Here is a 7,509-nt window from a genome sequence, read left to right on the forward strand (position 1 = left end):
CATCCCCTGGGGGAGCACAGTTAACGCGGCGCTACCAGAAAACGGCTTCCTGCTGCTAATCAGCTCCCGGCAGGTTATCGCTTTCTCAACTGCCTGGCTTTTCGGGGAAAAGTGTCATTTATCGGCCCTTCACGGAGGAGACCTGTTAGAGATGCTCCCCGCCGGGGCTCGTCTCCGCCTGTCATGCAGGCGCCATCTAGTAGGGAAAGGAGAAAACAGACCAAAAGTCAAGGAAGGTGGATGTAGAAATTCAGTTTCTCTCTGGGAAAACTGTTTAATCCAACACAAAGCTGCTCTGGGGCAGGGCTCTAGGGCTGAGCCCGTGGTTTGGATACTTGCAGCAGAATTCACTGTCGGGAAATGATGAGGTATGGAGATGTCCCAAACTGGGGCACGGCTTGTCCAGGATGGGTCTGGCTTTATTTGATTTAAAAATAGGCTTTGACATAAAGAGTCATTTCCAGGCAGCTCCTTGATAACATTGTCGGGGCTGGGTTTGATTAATTAGCTGTATGGGTTAATTGCATTATGCTGCCTTCTGCTCTGGTGGGTGACAGATGCTCCTGTTTTGAGCACTGAGGTCATCCCATCAGCTGGAGGCTTTATTTACAGCTGGAAACCTTTCTCTGCCATCCATGCATGTACAGTTCACATCATGGAGACATTCACTTTGGTCATATTGCATGGTTTTACCACAAATCCCATACTGCTGTCGTGGTCTTCTAAGAGTCACATGGATTTTCAGTGTGATTTCTCAACCTTAGAAAACCTCCCCAAATCAACCCTTCCCAGGATGGAATAAAAGGGGCCTATAACAATAATTTCCTTTGAACAGAAAAAAATAAAGCCATGATTTTAGACAAATCTTGCGATTTTTGCGCAGCTTGGCTCACCCTTTCCCATGTGGGGAGGTGATAAATGCTGTCTGTTATCTGCTGAGTTCCTGCAGGCAGGCAGGCAGGCAGTGTGTCCCCTGCCACGGGGCTGCACACCCCCCTGCAGCAGGTCTCTCATGATATGTGCATGCTGTGGTGAGTCCAACTCGAGGCATGTCACCCTCTGGTCTTTCCCCTTCATCCCCCTAAATGTCAAGAATCAGAGGCCAGGGATGCTGCAGTGTGAGGGGTGTCACCCAGGTCCTGGGGGGTCCAGTGGCTTCACCCTACCAGGGACTGCACAAGCATCATTGCCCTTTGCCTAGAGCAGAACCTTAATTCATCTCCGCTTTCACAGATAAAAGCCTGGATTAATTAAAGAAGAGAATAGAAACCACTTTGATTTCCAGAACACCGGAAACTCCTAATTATCACAGCTCCCAAAAGCACTGCTATAATTAAGGGGCTCTCACTGTTGCCACTGCAGACCCAATTTTTGCAGGGATTTAAAAGTGGCATCTACGTTTCCTGCTTTTGGTGAAGTACAGCAACTGAAGGCATGAATTCTGGCTCCAGGTGCATCACTTAAATCAGCCAGAACACCACTGAAACAGCGTCTAATTCTCTCATGGATTTCTTATTAGAAAACGAGAGTCCCCAATGGCAGTGTGCTACAGACAACGTCTGCTCTCCAATTATAGTCTGATTATACAAAATAATAAAACTGGGGGCCTTTTTTTTCTTTGCCTGCTGGTCTTTCTGTCTTCAAAATACACTTGGGGGCTGTTTCTGGCTTTTTTACCATAACCAGCATTTATTAGTATTTTATTAGTATTTAAAAAAGGTGATGGAAACTGATTTTCTCACCTGATCTCTGGTCCTCTGGTTCCTGTAACCTTTTCAGAAGCACTGAAAGCATCACGATGACACTGATGGTGAATCAGCCAGACTTTGCTATGGCATGAAAGCAGCAAACACCCCTAATGCAATAATTGAGTAAATCCCACAGGAGCATTTTCCCTGCAAATACCAGGTCTTGTGCTACTGGGCAGGGTGCTCCCAGCTGCTTTTTGCACTCTTGTGTCAGAGAACTGGCCAGGTAAAGATGTAGCTGATAATCCACATCACCTCCATGTGCAGAGGTTTATCCTCAGGCTGCTGCAGCTTTTCTGTTTTTGTCCTCGTATGGGGTAGGCTTAGATTAGGTTTTAGGAAGAAATTCTTTACTTGTGATGGTGCTGAGGCACTGGAACAGATTGCCTGGAGGACCTGTAGATGCTCCATCACTGGAGCGTTCAAGGCCAGGCTGGATGGGGCTCTGAGCCAACTGGTGTAGTGGAAGGTGTCTCTGCCCATGGCAGGGGGTTTGAAACAAGATGATCTTTAAAGTCCCATCCAACCCAAACCATTCTGTGATTTTCTCTTCTGTGACCTCTTTACTAAGTGTTGTCTGAAGTCTGCCCAATGCCCACAGTTTTCTTGATGAGTGTCAGCTTCACTACCAAGGTGGTTCTTCTGCTCCATGGGTGCTTCACAGCTGTGCATGAAACTGTTCTAAAAATTCTCCTTCCTTTTGTCAGCTGCTTTCCCTGTCTGTTGAATGGCCCTGGTTTTGCCCAGGTCTCCCCATCCTGACCAGGAGGTACTGTCTGACTGCAGATTTGGTGCATGGCTTGCAGGACTGGTGGGTTATGATCCAGTATCTGGCAGTGAGCTGTGCTCGTGTGTCTGGAGTGCTGAGCTGCAATGCACTGAATATCAGACAAGAAAGCAGCAGTCTGACTTGCTCTGAGCTCTCCCAGGTCCTTGTAACCCATGTGTAACACCATACTTTCCACGGAACACTTCCTTTTCTCCCTTTGGAAGGGGTAAATGCATAAGGGCTGTGTTTTGAAAGGATACTATAAAAAGCAGAGGGATGTTCCTTGACCCCTAAGCACAAGGTTTTCCACCTCCACCTGCTGATGCAGGAGCCTGTCCCAGGCTTGCTGCCCTGTGATTGAGTTTCCTCCCTGACCGTGGGGAGCATGAACATCCTGACATCAAGCAGAGGCAGGTGGCCTGTAAAAAACATGTCTTCCCTCCCAGCGGTGGTGTTTTAGTAGCCATCGCTCGTGTATGGGCAATGCAAATATGATCAGACCAAACCATGGCTCTGCTCTGATCCCATTGCTGGAAACTGGTTTTGTTCAGCAGAATGTTACCAGCTTAGGGGGGGAAAAAAAAAAAAAAAGAAAGGGAAAAAAAAAGGAAAGTAAAAGGAACAAATGCAAAATTTGCCTCTATTAGAGATGCAGGGAAGCACTGGAAGTTAGGGAGATCACAGACAATTGAATTTAATTGAAAAATATGATTAACTAGAATGAGACTTGAATATGAAGATCTAATTTGAATTAAAGAAACAAGCCGATTGCCTGAAGAAAGAAATTCGAGGATTAAAATTATTTTGTATAATATGGGTTCCAGTACAATGGGTTCCAGCTCTGCTTATATAGGGTAGCTCATAAAAAAATCCCCAACTCTACCCCCAAAGTGGTTTTACCATTGAAATTACAATTTTTTGGAGATGGTCACAGGGAAATGGGGCTCTTACTTGATCTCATGGGTTATGGGGAGATTTGAGCTGTGGATGGTAAATGGGAGTGCTTATCCAAGACTTAGAGTTTCCCAGCATCTTCTCAGGTCTGGTAGCGAGGCTTACAGCTCCCACCTTACAGGTAGGGGAACAGAACACAAACCCTGGGAGCAAACCAGGGGCCAGTGACAGGTGGACCCTTGCCTCAGGAAGGACAGTCAAAGGAACATTTCCAGGATTGTCAAAACCTGGTGCAAGTGGCCCTGAGCAGAAGTCCCAGGGGCAGACAGGGCTGGCAGCTCATGCGCAGTGGTCACATCCAGGCTCTGCTCCCACACCAACTCCTGAGAAAATAGTTTTAGGGAAAATGAATAGTCTGTATTCATAGCACAAACAAGAAAATTATATACCAGCAAGTAGCACAAATGGGAAAAATAAGAGCTTAATTTACAGCATTTTTGTAGAGCTATAAGCATCTTTATTCCAAGGGAGTTCTCCTCAAAGCGGCAAAATGGTTTAGTGCATCCCCCTGCAGCTTTTTAAATTTCCACTTGGCTGCTGCACCCTCTGCCACAGCGTTTCCAGCCACCAGCATCCTGCTCCTCACTGAACAGTCCCATTGGCTACGGTGACACCATCATGGCCGTGTCCCCTTGCTCCCCACAGGCGGGCAGGATCCCTCCACTGTGGGATGGGTCATCTGGGAGCCCAGGGGAGGCCACTGCCTGGCTCTGTGCTGGGAGCAGCTGGGCATGCTGGGCACTGTGGATGAGCCAGAAAAGGTCACTTCCACGTCACCCTGTGGCATGGCTGGCCAGGAGAAAGCTACAGGCACACCGACCAGCATGGTGAGGCACAGAGCCTGGCCAAGGGGCTGTCAAAGCCCTCATCCTGGTGGTGGGGATGGGGATGGGGGGAGGGAGGGGCTTCAGGCGGATGGAGAATTTGTTGGACTCTTTCCAGATGATAATTTTGACATTTTGTTGTCTCTCGAGGATTTTGAAGTAGGAATAAATGCAGCGTCAGTGCTCATTTGTACTGACTGTCACTGCCAGACTGGGGGCTGACCTGAGCGTGCTTTTAATGCATATTTAATGGGTACAGGGGTCACTCGTCCCCATCTTTAGCAGCTGCACACCTGCACTTTGACACCACACACCTGAGCTGATCACAGTGCATCTACTGCCTGCCCCTCCTCACCCATCCCTGCTGTGTGCCTCATTCCCAGCCTCCCCATACCTCCTCTGGCCCCTGCCCCACCAGCATCTGCTCCATCCCAGGAAAACACAGACAGGGATGTATTTCCTCCAGTGCTCCATGGAAGAACATGAGCAGGGTAGTGCACGTCCTGCAAGCTGGTCTGGTAGCATATCCCAGGGCAGGTGATAACCTGCCCCACACCCCAGGGATTACCCCAGAGATCCCCTGCCCCAATATTGCATGAGGATCTCATTTCTGAGCAAAATCCAGCTGTGGTTTCATTAAAGAGGCTCTTGCTCCTTGTGCTCAATATTTAATTTAGCACAAGTGTGTGTGTGTGTTGAGTTCAGGGTGTTGATTAAGCATGACTTGAGATAGAGGGAAATTAGTAATATGGGAAAGTGCAGTCAGTATTTCATGGCAAAGAGTAATTGAGCTAACAGTTGACATATGGAGTTGTGTGGGCAAACTAATTAAATTTTACATCTTCCCAAGCATTTGTGAGTTTTATAAGCGTTTGATTTATATATTAATTAAACCTCAGAGTGAAATAAAGAGGACACAACTATTTATACTGCAAATGTGTCCATCAAGAGGAAGGGCTTTAATGTATTTTGAGCAGATGCTGAAGTACCTCTGTGAGTCCCCAGCTCAGCTCAGTGGTGATATCCTCTATGGTGTCTTTTCCACCTCTTCATTATCAGGAAAAAGCTCTGTGCTCTTTGGTATCTCCCTGTTGGCTGCAGAGCCTGGGTTTCCCACTGATCTGGGTGCTTTGCAAGTAGCTAGTGAAAAAAATCTAATGCATGATTTAAATATTTTTCTGACCCATTAGTAAGGCACTTGAGGTAGTTATGGCATGTCCTGGAAGGGTCTTGCTGAGGTTTTCTGGAGTTGTCTTACACACATTATTTAATACTTGAAGGGAACTTGCATTGTGTTTATTTGCAGGTGGACAGAAGGACACGTGGAGCATTCGTGGTGGTCAGCATCGTTTTCAGCCTGGTTGATGCTCTGTGGAAGGGAGTTCCTGAAGTTGTAGGATCACTCGTGCTCCTTGGGGTTTGCACCCTGGGATCTTGGGCATGGAGCCATTGCTGCAGCTGGGAGGAGATGGTATTTGGGTTCAGTGACTGTGAGGAGTCCTAAAATGTGCAGCCCTGGCCCCAATTTTTCTTTCAGGCTGTTGTGCACTCCCCATCACTGACAGATCTCTCCGGAGGCCAGCTCACATCTCACAGGTCTGTTTGGGTGAGCTGGGTGGCCAGTGTTGGGCTGATTTTGGGGCAGTCCTGGGGGGTGCAGGGGTGGCTGGGGGCTTTGGGCTGTGCTGGGATGAGCTGAGAGCCTTTGTGGAGCAGGAGCACTAAGTTTTATTCCAGGACTGAGTTCCAGAGCTTGGGCTGCTCCTGCCCAGGGCAGTCTGGCTTATTGCTTCAGTGGGTGTCCCTGCTCCTCTCCAGAGCTGCTCCTGCTAAGCCTCCAAACTACTCTTAGAGCCATGTACACTTTATTCCCAGGGGTTATGCTGCCTGTAAACCCCTCTGATCCCAAAATAAATATAATAAGGAAGTGTTTCTATTCTGCTCTGCAATGACGCTTCCCCAGCAGCACAGGTGATGGGGCCATGCCATAGCCCTTGCATCCATTTCTGTATCCTGGCTCTGAAATTCTGGTGATGGTAAAAAATAAATCTGCCCTTTATATTCCCTATTATTGATGGGTTATTTTTTTCCACTTCTGAATGGAGAAACAGGAGCTGTTTATGTAGCAGTGATATAGGATTCAGAAGACACTAGGTTTTGATAGGAAGTGGAATTACAGCTAAAACATGGGTATTAAAACTCCCTTAAATTAAGTGAATTATTCAGGTACGTAGCATATTCAAATCTAGAAATGCTGTGAAGTAGATGGTAGCTCTATTAAGAGTCATTCTGCATGCCACCTCGCTGTCCCACCTGGCCTCTGGGGACTCCATCAATCTTTTGATGGCCAATGATTCCTGTTCAAAGTGTCAGGAATTAATATATTGGCCCATTGGAGAGGAGGAATTACAAAAACTTTGTTTGCAGTTAGAAGCTGTGGGGACAGGAGCAACTGAGACCAGGTTGGAATGGAGAGGAGAGGAGAGGAGAGGAGAGGAGAGGAGAGGAGAGGAGAGGAGAGGAGAGGAGAGGAGAGGAGAGGAGAGGAGAGGAGAGGAGAGGAGAGGAGAGGAGAGGAGAGGAGAGGAGAGGAGAGGAGAGGAGAGGAGAGGAGAGGAGAGGAGAGGAGAGGAGAGGAGAGGAGAGGAGAGGAGAGGAGACTGGTGCTCAGCATCTTCCCCAGAAACCTTGAGAGAAGGGAGATGCAAAAGGCTCCATGTCTCATGGCACAGGGGGGTCATGGTGCCTCCTGCCATGTTGGATCACAAACAACATCTCAAACTCTGAAAAAATGCAGTCCACAGCCATATATATCCTATGGGCTCTGCCCTGGCTCTGAAGAAGGATTCACCATGTGAGAAGCAAATACATGCTGAAGCCTATGCCTGTCTGCCTGGATGTGACTGAAAGGTATTCTTGGTGCAGGAACAACCTTATGGAAATCAAAGCTACCTGGGAGCTCACTGTCTGGGATGAAAATCAGATTCTGCTACAGGTACATGCTGGTGTTTGGGGAAGACCAGGAGCTAATTCAGCGATTAAACATCCACAATTAAATAGCTGACAGCAAGTGTAGCAGGACACAGGGTTATTGATGATCCTTGAAAAATCTTGGCCCTTGCTAATGATAACATCACCTGTGCTCAAACATACCAACACCACTTTACCACACGGGATTTCAAGAATATTCAACGGCAAACAGACCAACATATTT

Source organism: Chamaea fasciata, unplaced genomic scaffold, assembly GCF_029207755.1.
Source record: "Chamaea fasciata isolate MVZ Bird 193981 ecotype frontalis unplaced genomic scaffold, bChaFas1.0.hap1 SCAF_8, whole genome shotgun sequence".
Taxonomy (NCBI): Eukaryota; Metazoa; Chordata; class Aves; order Passeriformes; family Sylviidae; genus Chamaea; species Chamaea fasciata.